At 35.2% G+C, this 18146-nt stretch overlaps 1 pseudogene across 1 annotated transcript; it reads right to left on the reverse strand.

The window, feature by feature from the left end:
- Positions 1-681: 681 nt before the first annotated feature.
- LOC309639177 (ribonucleoside-diphosphate reductase subunit M2 pseudogene) lies at positions 682-16830 on the reverse strand (annotated as a pseudogene). Its single transcript has one exon. The product of its transcript is annotated as a ribonucleoside-diphosphate reductase subunit M2 pseudogene (transcript).
- Between the last annotated feature and the right edge of the window lie 1316 nt (positions 16831-18146).

An 18146-nucleotide genomic window follows, 5' to 3' on the forward strand; every position in this document is an offset into this window, starting at 1 on the left:
GGGTACTTAGGTTCCCTCCATATTTTGGTTATTGTAAATAGTGCTGTAATGAACATAGGCATGAATATATATTTTCAAATTAGTGTCTTTGTTTTCTCTGAGTAAATATCAAGAAGTGGAATTGCTGAGTCACATGGTGGATCTATTTTTAATTTTCAAAGGAACCTCCAATAATGTTCTCTATAGTAGCTTCACCAGTTTACATTCCCACCAACAGGGCATGAGGATTCCTTTTTGTCCATATCTTTGCCAACATTTGTTGTTTGTTGTCTTTTTCATAATAGGGATTCTGAAGGTGTGAAGTGATATCTCATGGTGGTTTTGATTTGCATTTTCCTGTTTATTAGTGTTGTTAAGCAACTTTTCATGTACCTGTTAGCCACTTGTAAGTCTTCTTTGGAAAAATGCCCTTTCAGATCTTCTGCCCAGTTTTTAACTGGTTTGTTGTTGTTGCTGTTGAGTTGTATGAATTCTTTGTGTATTTTGAATTTTTTTTTGACATGAGAACGGTTTTATTTAAATCATTGACACTTGTGCAGTACTCAATATTAGGACTTTGAAATGCTTTAGACAAAATCTGTTTCCCTTTAAACAGATTAAAAAACCGAATCTTAGTTGGCAGAATCTAGTGCTTGTATCACACAGCTCATGGGAGGTAGAGTCCTAAAATCTGCTTCCAAGTGCCACCTGTACCTGACAACGCCAGGCAAAGTGTTTATTTTTGTGTTGCACAAGTGTAAGGACCATAAAATCTAGATTAACTTTATAACAATAATTTAAAAGGTAGAAAAGGGTTCCATACTACAGAAATTTTTTAATTGACTATTTTACCATTTATATTAATACAATAAATGAAGAAAGCTGACAGTAGAACAGGCCAGTGGTCAGCCAACACACAACACAATGTGTTAACAAACATGGCCAAAGGATCGGTGTGTGTCATGCACTACCTTCCACATAACATGTTTTTTGGAGGGGGGAGGGAACATAAAGGCAGATTGATTCAAACTAGCCTTATTAAATATATCTATTAAGTTTATACTTTCTTCTGAAATTAATATTTGAGTGGAACATGTGTTAGTTATTCATATAACACTAGCTTTCTACTGAAGTTTAAGAATCCAGTAGATGATGTTCACATTTAGGCAAATCCTAGGAGCAATTGCACTAAACAATATCCACTCAATTATGAACTGCAAAATAATACTGGGTAATTATTTCAAAGTATGAACTACAGATATGATATTAAAAATATAGTAGAACAACTTTCTAACTTAAAAGTAAAGTACAAATTGTTAAGTCAACAGTACCTACTTACACACAAATTAAACAAAATCAGAATAAACGCTCAACTTTTAGGAGAAGCAATTTCAGTCCTGGTTTTACCACTTAATAGGAGAAAGATCTTACATAGGTCCTTTCATTCAAGGATGATTTGAAAACCAATTTACAAAGTTAATATCTTGGATCCCAGCTAGGAAGACTCTTCAAGGATCTTTCATACTAACTTGAAGTTGGGGGACATACAATTTGAGAAATTAAATGATACCGTCCCTCATGCACTCCCAGGTTACCCACAGTGAGTCCGGATCACACTTCAGTTCCTAATGACCTAAGTTAAGAGTCTCCTTTCTTCACATCTCTTATCCCGCGATACTCAACATGGGCTACAGAACCCAAAACCAACCTGTGTTCTATGTGGCACCACCTGGCTGATACTGATACCTAAGTGTGCACAGGATTGAGTTAAAAAGCTCTTCAATTCATCAAAGAAAAGAAAGAATAAAAATAACACCCTTAGTTTACACAGGCTTAACCTACTTTGATCACCTAGTAAATCTTGAATTGGCTCCCGTTAGTGGTAAACAGAATACTTTTGTATTCGGTGTAGAAACCAACAAATTTAGGTTAAATCAAGCCTTCACCCTGACAGTACAAACTATGTTTATTTGTGTGTAAAGTGCCAGTTTTATATACAAATCATAAGTAAACTTTAAAATCTGAAGCAGTGAGTCTGATGTCTTCCTACTGCCTTGTGGTAGTAACTGTTTAATCCTGCTGGATCAAACTTTCTTGACTCCCCACACTTTGAGGCCAAGGAAGGTGTTGTTAAGAGCCAGGGTGAAGTCGTGCACAGCCAGCCTGCTTGCAAACGCGAAACATGGAAAAGATCTTTCGTAAGAATCCGAGTAGCTTCTGTCTACGCTTTCAATCTAGGTGACCCCACTAGCATTAACAGGATTGATTTTGAGGTAGCTACACAGTTTTAAGCATGCCATTAATGAACATTATGGGTGATTTATGGTGTAGCTGGTTAATACAGTTCAAGTAGCTGATTTTTTTCTCTTTTGATGAGAAGGAAAAATCAGCAAAATAAGAACACATCTTCAGTTCACTTAGAAGTCAGCATCCAAGGTAAAGGAATTCTCTGTCGGACTGGACATCACTCTCATCCTCTGATACTCGCCTACTCTCTTCTCAGAGAAGTTAGTCTTCCCTTCCAGTGAAATATTCTCCATAAAGTTAAATGGATTTTCTACTCTGAAAACCTTGCTAAAACCCAGCTCCAGCATAAGTCTGTCTGCCACGAATTCGATGTACTGTTTCATCAAAGTGCAATTCATCCCAATGAGCTTCACTGGCAGGGCCTCCGTGAGGAACTCCTGTTCTATCCTAACTGCATTGACGATTATTTCTTTGACTCTCTGCTCCGAAGGTTTGTGTAGCAGGTGTTTGAACATCAGGCAGGCAAAGTCATAGTGTAAACCCTCGTCTCTGCTAATAAGTTCATTGGAAAATGTGAGGCCGGGCATCAGACCTCGTTTTTTGAGCCAGAATATCGATGCAAAAGAACCAGAAAAGAAGATTCCTTCCACTGCAGCAAAGGCTACCACACGTTCTCCATACGTAGCCTCTTTGTCCCCGATCCAGCACAAGGCCCAATCTGCCTTCTTCTTTACACAAGGCATTGTCTCAATAACGTTGAAGAGAAATTCCCTTTCTTTGGAATCTTTAATGTAAGTGTCAATGAGGAGACTATACATTTCAGAATGGATGTTTTCCATGGCAATTTGGAAGCCATAGAAACAACGGGCTTCAGTAATCTGAACTTCTTGGCTAAACCGCTCCACCAAGTTTTCATTTACTATGCCATCACTTGCTGCAAAGAAAGCCAGAACATGCGAAATGAAATATCTCTCCTCAGGCTTCAGGGCTTCCCAGTGCTGAATGTCCTTGGAAAGTTCCACCTCTTCAGCTGTCCAAAAGGAAGCCTCAGCTTTCTTATACATCTGCCAAATATTATGGTATTCGATAGGAAAGATGACAAAGCGGCGGGTGTTTTCTTTCAGAAGTGGTTCCTCCTCCACACTGGGGGCAGATAGCTTAGGGTTCTGCGGCTCGGTGGGCTCCTGGAAGATCCTCCTCGTGGTCTTGCTGGCCAGTACGCGGGTCCCGCTGAGGGACGGGGGAGTGTTCTCCTTGTCCGCCAGGCTGAGCCCCTTCATAGGCGAGAGCTGGAGGGGATGCTGCTGTGGGTCAGCGATGGTGGCGAGCGGGACGTGGAAGGAGAGCATGGCTGCGTACGGCTCGGCAAGGTGGGGTTGCGCGCAGGTCCTGGGAGCTGTATTTTGGATTTTAACCATTATTGGATTTGTTGTTTGCAAATTTCTTCTTTCACTCATTGGGAGGCCTTTTTGTTTGTTAATAGTTTCCTTCACTGTGCAAAAGCTTTTTAGTTTGATGTAGTCCCATTTGTTTGCTTTTGCTCTTTTTCTCTCTTTCTCAAGGAGACATATCCACAAAAAATATTGCTGAGACTGATGTCAGAGAGCACACTCCCTATGTTCCCTTCTATACATTTTATTTAAGTATTTAATCTAAGTTGATTTGATTTTTGTGCATAGTGTGAAAGAATAGTCCAGTTTGATTCTTCTACATGTAGCTGTCCAGTTTCCCCAAGATCATTTACTGAAGAGGCTATATTTTCCCCATTATATATTATTGCCTCCTTTGTCATAGATTAATTGCTCACACAAGTGTGGGTTAAATTCTGTGCTCTCTATTCTGTTCCATTGATCTATGTGTCTGTTTTCGTGACAGTGCTATACTGTTTTGATTACTGTAGTTCTGTAGTATGTTTTGAAATCAGGGAGCATAATACCTCCAGTTTTGTTCTTCTTTCTCAAGTTTGCTTTGGCTATCTTTTGTTTCTCCATAAGAATTTTAGAATTCTTTGTTCTAGTTCTGTAAAAAATGCATTTGGTATTTTTGATAGGGATTGCATTGAATCTGTTGATTGCCTTAGGTAGTATGGTCATTTTAACAATATTAATTGTTCCAATCCATGAACATAGTATATCTTTCCATCTGTTTGTACCATCTTCAATTTCTTTCATCAGTGTCTAAGAGCTTTGCAAGTACAGGTTTTTCACCTCCTTAGTTAGATTTATTCCTAGGTATTTTATTCTTTTTGATGCAGTTGTAAATGGGATTGATTTCTTAATTTCTATTTCTTATAGTTTGTTGTTAGTGTACAGAAACACAACAGATTTCTGTATATTAATTTTGTATTCTACAATTTTCCTAAATTCATTGATGAGTTCTAGTAGATTTTTAGTGGCATCTATAGGATTTTCTATGTAGAGTATCATGCCATCTCAAAACAGTGACAGTTATACTTGTTCCATTCCAATTTACATTGTTTTTCTTTCTTTTTCTTGTCTAAATCCTGTAGTTAGGAGAACCAATACTATGTTTACAAAAACTGGTGGGACAGTATCCTTGTGTTGTTCCTGAACTTAGAGGAAATGTTTTCAGCTTTACACCATTGAGTACAATGTTAACTGTGGGCTTATCATATATGACACATTATGTTGAAGCATGTTCCCTCTGTATCAACCTTGTTAAAAGTTTTTAAACAGCACAGTTAAGTTGCCTTCTTTCACTATGCATTCTTGTAGGTTTTATCAGAAGGAAAGTAGCTCCCAATATGAGTGACCTCCAGGATAAACAGGAAGCCAGCTGTGATAATAATATCTTTTAGTGGATTTCTATTACCAGAGACAGTCATGAAACTTTAAGGCTTTGAGTATGTACATGTCAAGCAGATGGGGAAAAAGGCAAACAGACTTCTCTGGGAAAGAAATTTGATTCATCCAAAGACAATAAGATTCAGCCTTCATTTCTTCTTAGAAAAAGGCAAATAATTGAAGGTAGAGAACATTAGATTGCTCTCTAATTGATGCAAATTTTAGTGATATATATGGCTACATAAAAGTTAAAGTAGGTCTGGCCTTACATGTGCAGGAATGAGTAAATAACAATATAAAAGCTTTATCCATTTAGTTTAGAGTTTTGATCTCCTTTTCCTTTTGTTTCAATACTCCAGCCTTCAAACTTCACTCTCCATAAAGTGTATATCATCAAGGAAATGGTAACATTACTTTAAAAACATTTAGCTTAAACTAAGTAATTAACCAAATGATAATATAATTATCTACTGGGCTCTGATCCAGGCACCATCCCTAGTGCTTTGGAGTACACAAGGCTGAACAGTCCTTATCGCAGGTAGTTTAGAGCCTACTGATAGGAACGAGAGCAAAGCACATGAATTACAATAGAAAGAAAGAATTATAAGTGCCAAAATCTGGGAGCTGTTAAGTACTGAGCATGTTTGGCAAGAGGGGGGAACACAACTAGAAGAGAGCTGTTAAAAACCATTTTCATAAAATCTTTGAAATAGATAAATATACTTGCAGTGGTACAAAGCTCCACATCTCAAGAAAAAAAAAAAAAAAAAGGGGCAAAACAATACTCTTTCCCAAAACTGATCCAGATTAGTCAACTTTACACCATAATTCCTGTCTTTATTGGTCAGTCCAAAATACTTGCCCCACCTCTGATTGTGGCTTTCATACCTACCCCTTTTAGATTTATTGTTTCATATATACCATATTTCCAGTTACATATGGATAGTTCCTTTTAGTACAAACCTATATGAGATAAAATGGCCCTTAAGTTACTTACTTTCTTAATTAACTTTTTTCTGTTATTACTTCTGTTGTTGTTTTCCAGGCTCCAGAGCTACAAAATCTGGAGCCATATTTTGTTTAATTTTTCCTTTCTTGGCTAGGCAGTGTGGCATGATGTGTCTCTGATTTTCTAATTGCTGGGTAATTGATAAATTATCTACCAATTCCTGTAGGTTTTATCTAATTGATAAAAGCTACAAGAATGCACCTTGAAATAAGGCAATTCTAGGAATTTGGCCATACTATTTAGTATCTCTATATTTTGATTTTTTAAATATCCAAAGTAGGAGTTGATAACATAGACCACAGAGGTAGGGCATGTGCAAAAGCCCAACCTATTGCCTAGTATTGATTGAACCATCAATAGCATTTTCCCACTTCCTGTCTCTCTTACACCCAAACTAGTGAGCATCAAGTTTTTCTTCATATTTCTCTTCTCCCCAATTCTTTGTATCTTTACCTTTCATTTAAGTATTTCACCTTCTATTTCTAATCCTATGAAAAAATCAGGGTTACTGCAAAAGCCTTCAAGAATTTCTCCCTGCCTTCAACCTCTCTTCTCTCCATTACTCCTACTATTGCCAGACCAATCCTGGAAATGAACTGGGCTGCATGTTCCTTTCCTCTTTTCTCTTGAGTTCTTGGTTTACTGTCACATCAAGTCCAAAATCTTGTTGTCATGGGTCAATAACCTGACATCACTCAACAACAGGAACATGCCACCCCTTTACATGAGCTATACTCATGTGTCTTTCTGTAATATCATTTTCCATCTTAAGTATATATCACAGTCCCACATCACATGTCCTGCACTTTCTCTCTAATCCCACACTTCACGCCACCTTGCACATCCAACCACTGTCCAGTCTTGTGTCCCCCACAGGGCTCAGGAAACTTCAGTAATGACTTACTATTTGAACAGAATTGTCACTCTCCCTTCCCCTGGGAAACCTGCCCAGATACACTCTCTTTTGAGTTCTCCTAATATGTGCTCCTGGCTACTATTTATGTGTTGATTTACTTCTTTCATACTAAGAAGATAAATTTGGTGCAGAGATGTGGTTGTAGTGGGTATAATAACCAATATAGACAATGTTATGTGTGTTGTACCGGGAAGCAGTTGAAAGGCTGGTCTGATTATAGTGCTAGCCCATTCATACAATGTAATACCACTAGTTGAATGCAGTGGAGAGCTGGTTCTGTCCCTAAGTTTCCAAATACCTGCTCAAAATTCTTACTCTGATAATCAAGAAACTGGGATAGGAGACTAATCAAAATTTCTTTATTTTCAGTATTAAGAGAATTTTTACACTATTTCATTATAAATTTCATTATAAGAAAGCATATCAAAGGGAATTGATCAAGCTGCAGCATTGTACTCAGAATAGCTTGGAAGACATTGGAAACGTTTATGTTTACAGCATTTTACAGTTCGTCCATTTCATATATATTTTGTTACTTACAGATAACAAATAGAATCTCTTAATGTTCCTGAATAATTAACCAACAACTTTTATTTATAGCAGGATGCAAATGAAGATGTTCATATTCAAGATACACAGAACACAAAGCACAGGGATCTTGAATTCATGGATGAATGAAGATGGAAGCAGCATGTTGAACATAGCATTTTTCCTTGAAAAGTGATTTCCATATTTTATGTTATTAAGTTGATACATAGCTGCAGATCTGCTCAATTCTCTGGGCTCCATCAACCTCCTGTGCATCTTTCAGTAAAACACACATATATATGCTATGAAAGAATTGGTATGGATAAGGTCATCTAAGAGGATGTATTCTCTGCATTCATTGGGATAACTTAATTATACCTGTTTTATTGGTGGTAAGATTCTCCTATTTGGAGAAAAAAAGCTTAATAATTTTCTGATTGAGCTTATTTAAGAAATGCTCTCACACATATTTACTGCAGCTCAAAGAGGATTTCATGACTGTGCCCTCAGGAAAATGTTACGTTCTGCAGGATTTGTACCAGAGACAATAGGCTTAATTTGTATTTTAAAAATTTATCAAAACATTTTCACTTCTCTTTGCTCATTTGATCCTTTCTACAGCTTTGTAAGACAGGTTAAGTGTGTGTCCTAATCTCTCTTTAACAAAGAGGAAATCGAGGTGCTGAGGGGTTAATTTGTTAGAAGACACACTCTAAGTGAGTAACAGACCTAGAAGCTGTGTACTATGTCTTCCAGATTCTGTGTTTTCAGATTATATAGATGACTTTTGAACATAAATGCAAAGTTTTGTACCCTTACATACAAGTGAAAAACAAAATCAACCAAGGAGCTTAGTAAAACTCTATGATGCTAGAACCTCATACCTGGAGACTACAATTCAGGTCAGATGCGAGGCCTACTGTATCTATTTTTAAAATGACATATATGTGACTTTGAGTTTGGTTAACCAGCACTATTGAATATTCACTCATCCATTCATCCAGTGTTATTCTTTGTGAATTTCACCTTTATGTACTTGGCCTGTCTTCCTATCAGGTTGTTGGGCTCTTTATAATTTTTTAGTCTTATGTCTATGGTGTAGGTATTGTTGAAATAATCAGATTTACTGTTCTTTTCTTTTGTTTCACATATAAAGAAACTTCTCCAGTCCAAATTGAAAAAAAAAATCCTAATTCAAAATCAAAAAATATTTTTTTCTTACAACAAAATTGAATCCATATCTAGAAGAGAATTTATAAATGGACAATAAACATAAAAGATATTCAATATAGCTCATAAATAAATACAGATTAAAGAAACAAGATACTATTTTTACCCTAAAATCTATAAAAGATAGAAAACTTTGATGGTAAGTGGCATTGGTAAGAATGAGGGGAAATAGGCACTTTTGTATAATGTTGGTGTTATTGGTACAATGTCTTTAGTGGTGAAATTGGCACTATTTCTCAAAAGTAAAAATGTATGTTCTCTTTGATCTAGCAGTACTACTTCCCAGGTATACATAAATTTGTGAAACATGGATGTCTAAAAATATACATTGTTGCATTGTTTGTAATAGGAATAAAAGAAGGATATCTAGATGCCTGTTCATCGACAACTATTTAAATAAAATATACTATATGCATAAAAGGAATTATGATGCAACCAGGGAAAATAATAATCAATACTTGTGTATGCTTAAATGGAACAATTCCAAGTTATATCGAATATATTATATTCAAGGTATATTAAGGTTCTTAAGGCTTAATTAAGATTAAAGTAAAAATAGGTATATTATGTTCCTATTTTAGTATAAAGAGGTGTATAAAGGTGAAATGTATGTCTCTGGCTGTGTATACGTAGACTGTTTCTGTAAGGATAAAGAAAATATTAACTCATGCATTTGGGAAAAAAACTAGGAGTTTGAGGTGGAAAGAAAACTAAATTAATTTTATACACTTATGCCATTTAAACATTTTGCAATGTGCATTTATTATTTTTCAATAAGCACTAGACAGTTAAAAATAAGTTTAATGCTTAAAATAATAATTGACAATTAAAGTGAACAGTAAATTGTAAAATAGGTCTTTTCCAGTTTAGTTTGCACTTTTATTATGACTTAAACTATATACAACTGATGCAACAAATCTATTTATATTTTCTGAAAGATTCCATATATTTCTATGATGATTCTATCATTTCTATATGAAAAATGTAATTAAAAGTTTGGGAAATATCAGTTAGCTATTTCAATCCATGCTTCTCTAGTCGATCCATATCAACTGTGGGATTCTGATTGAGGCATAGGGTTTTCAAAATAAAAGAATGTCAGAAGTATGAGGGACCTCAGACATTTTATAATCTAACCTTGTTTTGGAGATGAAGAAACTGGGTCCAGTAGGATTTATTTCCCCCATGTTAGTTTGTTTCACTCACATGGTAAAATTTAGGATTGAGTTAAAGTAAAATTTAGTATTTAATAAATTGAAATAGTGAGGGTCAGAGAATATGAATTATTCAAACCAGCTCTACATTAGCTGGCTATCTACCCTTGGATAAGTTTCCTTTTCTCTCTGGGCTCATTCTTACAGCTTTGAAATGATTGGCTGAATTCAGTGATACTGTTTGCATTTGTTCCATACTGACGGAAAACACTTTAAGAGATTCACCAACTAACTCAGGACCTTATTAACTTTATTACTTTCTCTGGACTTGTATGCACCTCAGTTTTCCAGAATTTCTCGATCTATGTAAATGCTGCCATCCTGTAAAAGTCAAGCCATGTTAAATCAAATTGACATTTATTTTGACATTTACTCTGATCAGGTTTTGTTTTTTGTTTGTTTGTTTCACAATATGGTCTCGTGTTGTTCTTTTATTGCTTAGCATGGCTTGTTCCACAGCTAGAGTCTAAGTTTTATATTTCCCATTGCAAGTGTCTAATTAACCTTTGTGTTTTTAACACGAGGTTCAGAATAATAGTGAATGAAAACAGATATTTCAGAGTAAAATAAGTATTTCATATCACAAGTCAAGCCAAATATTGAATTTTCAGTTGCCAGGCAATTTAGTTTAGGTGGAATGCAACATAAAAACTGATACAGCTATGTCTCCCAGGTTGGGATATTGGTACATTGGGGAGGGAGTTCCTGTCCTCCTCTGCAAAGAGAGGATGGAGGAGTCAACAGAATGTAGAAATGGACCCGTGACTCAGCAATTAAGATCTCTCTGTTTATCCCTCTTAGGGAGACAGATCTAAGAATACCCAAATATATCTCTGGGTTAGGGAGTATTTATGTTAATAACTTTCTCCAATCACAAGGATAAAGTTAAACTCTAGTTTGTTTTCATATTTTTGAGGAGAAATATAGTTAGTTCCTCTAGGTTTTAATGTTTGGAGTGTACAAATTTAGATTTCTTTTCCTAAAATTAGGTCATTAGAAGTATATAATCTATAAATAATCACCAAGAGTTCATGAGTAAATTTGCTTTTCAACATATCTCCCCTAATATCTCTTAAATCAAATCTTCTGTGATTAAAGATCAACACTTTGAGCAGTTTAAAACATTCGGATTTCATAATGGTTTGTTTAGACCTCACGTGGCTCTTCTATATGCAAAGCCTATAAATATACTTTTAGAAAATTTCTACCCAAACTACTTAGTCTCGTAATTTGTCTACTTTTGACCTTTTATGTTGCTAATGTTACGTGTTCACGTCATTGTTTTAAATTACATGATAATTTTACTCTTTTCCTGCAGGCAGAACTCACAGCCATGTGGGAGTAGTACATGTGAGGTGGTGAAGGATTCACCATCTGGTACTCTGTCACTGACCATCAGTCATTCCAGGAAGCTGCCAAGTTTAAAGAGCTCATTTTTCAGGTCAGCCACACCTATGAGATCCCCCTGGTCCTGGTGGATAACAAAATTGATCTGACAGACTTTCATCAGGTGAGTGTCAATTTTGCCTGTTAGTGCCTGTCTTTTCCTCTGAGAATACATAGGCTCAAGTATGGCTGCTTTTTGAGGTTTATATTGAGAATTATGAGAAAGAAATATTGCACACAGGTTTTCTAAGAAGTCTTTGAAGATCTGTGATAGGTTTTGTTAGTCACCACAATATACCTTATTCCACATACTACTTTTCAGTGTCCTTATCACTCCCACATCAAGAGGCACAGTCTGTTTCTCCCATCCTTTTGGATCTGGGTTGGCCCTATGATTTGTTTTGAGCAGCAGAGTGTAGTAGAACTGATGCTCTATAACTTTTGAGGCCGAGCCTTAAGAGTTAAGTGAGAACAGTTTATGAGACCTCTGGGACAATATCAAGTGCACTAATATTCACATTATAGGGGTCCCAGATGGAGAAGAGAGAGAGAAAAGGCCTGAGAAAATCTTTGAAGACTTAGAAGCTGAAAACTTCCTTAACCTGGGAAAGGAAACAGAAACCCAAGTCCAGGAAATGCAGAGAGTCCCATACAGTATTAACCCAAAGAGGAACACACCAAGACACATTATAATCAAAATGACAAAAATTAAAGATAAAGAGAGAATATCAAAAGCAGCACAGGAAAAGCAACAAATAGCATTCAAGGGAGTTCCCATAAGACTATTGGTTGTTTTCTCAGCAGAAACTCTGCAGGCCAGAAGGGCGTGTCATGACATATTTAAAGTGATGAAAGGGAAAAACCTACAACCAAGAATACCCTACCCAGCAAGGATCCCATTCAGATTTGATGAGTAATCAAAAGCTTTACAGACAAGCAAAAGCTAAAAGTGTTCAGCACCACCAAGACAGCTTTACAACAAATGTTAAAGAAATTTCTTTAGGTGAAAAAGAAAAGGCCACAGTGAAAAACAAGAATGTTATGAAATGAAAAATCTCATCAGTAAAGGCAAACAAGCAATAAAAGTAGGAACTCTTCCACACACAAAGCTAGTATGGAGGTTTAAAGACAAAAGTATTAAAATCATCTATTTCCACGATTAAGGGATAAAAAAACCAATTAGATATAAAATATAATATCAAGAACAGTAATCATGAGGGGAGGAGAGTACAAAGAGAGGGTTTTTAAAATGCATTTAAAAGCAAGACATCAGCAACTTAATTATGTATATATATACAATGCTATACAAAAATCTCATAGTAACTGCAAACCAAAAATCTATAATAGATATACACACAAAAAATAAAAAGAATCCAACCAACACTAAAAATAGTCATCAAATCACAAGAGAAGGGGACAAATGAAGAAAGGGGAAAAAAGGCCTACAAAAATAAATCCAAAACAACTAAAAAATGGCAATAAGAGCATACATATTGATAATTACCTTAAATGTAAATGGATTAGATGCTCCATCCAAAAGGCACAGATTGTATGAATGGTTATGAAAACAAGACCCGTATATATGCTGTCTACAAGACACTGACTTCATATCTAGAGACACATACAAATTGAAAATGAGGGCATGGAGAAAGATATTCCATGCAAATAGAAATTTTAAAAAGCCAGAGTAGCAGTACTTATATCAGAAAAAAAAAAAATAGATCTTAAAATGAAGACTGTTACAAGACAAAGAGAAATACTACATCATGATCAAGGGATCAATCCAAGAAGAAGATATAACAATTGTAAATATATATGCACCCAACATAGGGGCACCTCAGTATACAAGGTAAATGTTAAGAGACATAAAAGGAGAAATTCACAGTAACACAGTAATAGTGGGAGACTTTAACACTCCACTTTTATCAATGGACAGATCATCCAGACAGAAAATCAATAACGAAACACAGGCTTTAAATGACACATTAGACCAAATAGACTTAATTGATATTTATAGAGCATTCCACCCGAAAGCAGCAGAATACACATTCTTCTCACGTACATGTGGAACATTCTCCATGATAGACCACATGCTGGGCCACAAAAAAAGCTTTGCTATTTTAAGAAAATAAATCATATCAAGAAACTTTTTTTTTTTTTTTTTTTTAACCACAGTGTTATAAGAGTAGAAATCAACTACAGGGAAAAAACTGCAAGAAACACAAACTCGTAGAGGCTAAACAATATGCTACTAAACAACCAATGAATCATTGAAGAAATCAAAGAGGAAATTTAAAAAAATTACTTAGAGACAAATAAAAATGTAAGCACAACAACCAAAACCTACTGAATGCAGCAAAAACACTACACCAAGAAGGAAGTAGTTAGCAATACAAGCTTACCTCAGAAAACAAGAAAATATCAAGTAAACAACCGAATTTTACACCTAAAGCAACTAGAGAAAAAAGAACAAACAAAACCTAATATTAGTAGAAGGAAAGAAATCATAAAGAACAGAGGAGAAATAAATAAAATAGAGATTGAAAAAGCGACAGAAATGATCAATGAAACTAAGAGCTAGTTCTTTGAGAAGATAAACAAAATTTAGCCAGACTCATCAAGAAAAAAAGAAGGCCCAAAACAATAACATCAGAAATGAAAAAGGGACAGTTACAACTGACACCACAGAAATACAAAAGATCATAAGAGACAACTCTGAATTACTACATACCAATGTAATGACAATCCAGAAGAAATGGACAAATTCTTAGAAATGTGCAATCTCCCAAGACTGAAACAGGAAGAAATGGAAAATATGAGCAGACCAATTACCAGTAATGAAATTGAATCAGTAATTTTAGAACTCCCAACCAACAAAAGTTCCAGACCTTAAATGTAAATGGATTAGTTTTGGCTTCACAGGTGAATTCTACCAAACATTTTGAAAAGAGTTAACACCTACTCAAACTCTTCCAAAAAATTGCAGAGGAAGGAACACTTCCAGACTCATCCTATGAAGCCAGCATAACTCTGATACCAAAACTGGACAAAGACACCACACAGAAAAGAAAATTACAGGCCAATATCGCTGATGAAACTAGATGCAAAAATCCTCAACAAAATACTAACAAATTGAATCCAACAATACATTAAAAGGATCATACACCATGATCAAGTGGGATTTATCCTAGGAATTTTCCAATATTCACAAATCAATCAGTGTGATACACCACATTAAAAAATTTGAAGAATAAAAACCATATAATCATTTCAATAGATTCAGAAAAAGCTTTTGATAAAATTCAACATCCATTTATGATGAAAACTCTCCAGAAAGTGGGCATAGAGGGAATCTACCTCAACATGATAAAGGTTATATATAACAAACTCACAGCTAACATCATACTCAGTGGGGAAAAGCTGAAAGCTTTACCTCTAAGATCAGGAAACAAGACAAGGATGCCCACTCTCACCACTTTTACTCAACATAGTTTTGGAAGTTCTACCCACAGCAATCAGAGAAGAAAAACAAACAAACAAAAAATAATCCAAATTGGAAAGAAAGAAGTAAAACTGGCACTGTTGGCAGATGACATGATACTATAAATAGAAAATCCTAAAGAGGCCACTAGAAAAATACTAGAGCTCATCAATGAATTCAGTAAATACGCAGGATACAAAATTAATATACAGAAACTGGTTGCATTTCTGTATTGTAACAACAAACTATCAGAAAGAGAAATTAAAGAAACAATCCCATTTACCATCACATCAAAAAGAATAAAGTACCTAGGAAAAAACCCACCTAAGGAGGCAAAACACCTATACTCAAAAAAACTGTAAGACACTGATATCACTGAAAGAAATTGAAGATGACACAACAGATGGAAAGATATAATGTGTTCTTGGCTCAAAAAATCAATATGGTTAAAATAACTGTATTACCCAGGCAATCTACAGATTTAAGGCAATCCCTATCAAAATACCAAAGGTATTCTTCATGAAACCAGAAATAATAATTTTATAATTTGTATGGAAACCAAAAGCCCCAAATAGCCAAAACAATCTTGAGAAAGAAGAACAGAGCTGAAGAAATTACACTCCCTGACCTCAGACTCTGCTACAAAGATACAGTAATTAAAACAGTATGCTACTGACACAAAAACAAACACATAGATCAATGGAACAGGTTAGAGAGCCCATAAATAAACCCATTCACTTATGGTCAATCTATGACAAAGGAGGCAAGAGTATACAGTGGAAAAAGAACAGTCTCTTCAGTAAGTGGTGCTGGGAAAACTGGACAGCTACATGTAAAAGAATTAAATTAGAACTTTATCTAACACATACAAAAATAAACTCAAAATGGATTAAAAATCCAAATTAAGACTGAACGTATAAAACTACTGGAACAAAACATAAGCAGAACACTCTTTGACATAAATCATAGCAATATTTTTTGTATCTTTCTCCTAAAGTAAAGGAAATAAAAGCAAAGATAAACAAATGGGACCTAATTAAACTTAACCTCTTTCCCACAGCAAAATAAACTATCAAGAAAATGAAAAGACAACCAATGAATGAGAGAAAAAATTTGCAAATGTTATGAATGATAAGGGATTAATATCCAACATATATAAACAGCTCAGAGAACTCAATATGAAAAAACCCAGCAACTTGTTTAAAGAATGGGCAGAAGAACTGAATAGACATTTTTCAAAAGAGAAAATGCTGATGGTTAACAGGCATATGAAAAGATGCTTGACATCACTAATCATTGGGGAAATACAAATCAAAACCACAATGACATATGACCTCACACCTGCCAGAATGACTATCATCAAAAAGACCACAAATAACAAATGTTGGCAAGATTTTGGAGAAAAGGGAACACTCGTGCACTGTTTTGGGGAATGTAAGTTGGTACAGGCACTGTAGAAAACAGTATGGAGGTTTCTCAGAAACCTGAAAATAGAACTAGCATATGAGCCAACAATTCCACTTCTGTGTATCTATCCAAAAAAAAAAAGTATACTAATTTGAAAAGATACATGCACCCCAATGTTCATAGCAGCATTATTTAGAATTGCCAAGATATGGAAGCAACCTAAGTGTTCATCAACAGATGAATGGATATAGAAGATGTGGTATATATATACAGTGGAATACTACTCAGTCATAGAAAAGAACAAAATTGTGCCATTTGCAGCAACATTGATGAACCTGGAGGACATTATGAAAAGTGATGACAGAGAAAGAGAAATACTATATTATATCACTTATATGTGGAATCTAAAAATACAACAAACTCATGAATACCACAAAAAAGCAGACTCACAGATATAGAAAACAAAGTTCCGGTTACCAGTGGGGTGAGGAGGGAGGGGCACTATTGGGGGAGCAGGAGCTACAAGCTATTCTGTATAAGGTAGGCTACAAGGATGCATTGAACAACATGGGGAATATAGCCAATATTTTGTAATAACTGTAAATCGAGTGTAAGCTGTAAAAATTGAATAAAAAAATTTTAAAACAGGTTCTGTCTTTGCCACTTGAAATTCTTGTTCTTGAGGTCCAGACACTATGTAATGAGGACCAATCTAAACATTGGAGAGAGCCATGTGGACAAAGCAACATCCAGCCTCACATCTGTCCCTGCCAAGGCACCACACAGGTGGGCAAAGCCATTCTGCATGTTCTAGTACCAGCTGCCATCTGACTGTAATCTCATAAGATATCCTAGTAAATCCATAAGGGTCAGTAAAATCTCCCAGCTGAGCCTTGTCTGGATTTCTGACACACGGAATCGTGGACAAATAAAATAGAATTATTTAAAACACCATGGTTAGGAGTGATTTTTCATGCAGCAATGGATAATCAAATAGGACCCTTCCCACTTTCCAGAATCAGAACAACTATTTCTCAAGTTGAATAAGAAATGACTCCTATATACCATCAATCTGCTTCAAGCTCCTCTGCTGTTTTACTGTGATCCTCAGTCTCACAATTTCTCCAAACAAACAAAATTGATAATCCAGAAACCATGCTTGGTTTAAACTGTGATCCATTATTAGATTTCATGTAGTTCATTATAGTTTATTCTCATCTGATCAGAGACTGTCAGATGGACAAACTATGATTGCCTTGTCTCTGAGATCTCTGCAATGTAACAATACTTCGGTTGTCCTTAGTACTCCTTACGAGACTAAAAGACAAAAACCTAATTCAGGGATAAGGCAAATCATCTCAAAATTTCATTGCTGTTACTCACTTGTACAAAGTTGCGTTACTGAGATGTTGCATACAAATCAAATTTTTCTAAATAAAGTTCTCTAAATCAAGTAGTTTATAATTAGAGATGCTACATCTTTATTTGCACTGACCTTAAATTTGAACTGGATTTTAATAATTTATGTTATTCCAGCTAATGGTTTATTTTTAGACTGTTCAAACTACCCCGTTAATAAAACCTTTTGCTAAGGTAAGAATCTTCACTAAAACAAATAGTTTTGTTCTATGTTAAGTGTTTTATACATTTTAAGTTTTGTATCTAATGCATTTTAAGTTTTCTTAAAGTGAAAAGATCTCATATAAGAGCCAATGTTTATAAATTTATGCTTAACACAGAAACATATTCCTATGATTTAGTGCAATGCATTTTTGTATATTTCACTTAAAATTAAAGCATCTTAAAGTGGCAGCTAACTAGTTTTCAGGAGTTATACCATTTATTTTCCTCTGCACCTGTTCTGCTGCCTTGCTTTGTTTTTCCCTTTCTACCATGTTTAATTAGATATGGTTACATTATTATGGGTTAGAAATCCAAGTTTATC

The sequence above is a fragment of the Balaenoptera physalus genome, assembly GCF_965194825.1.
Source record: "Balaenoptera physalus genome assembly, chromosome: 12".
Taxonomy (NCBI): Eukaryota; Metazoa; Chordata; class Mammalia; order Artiodactyla; family Balaenopteridae; genus Balaenoptera; species Balaenoptera physalus.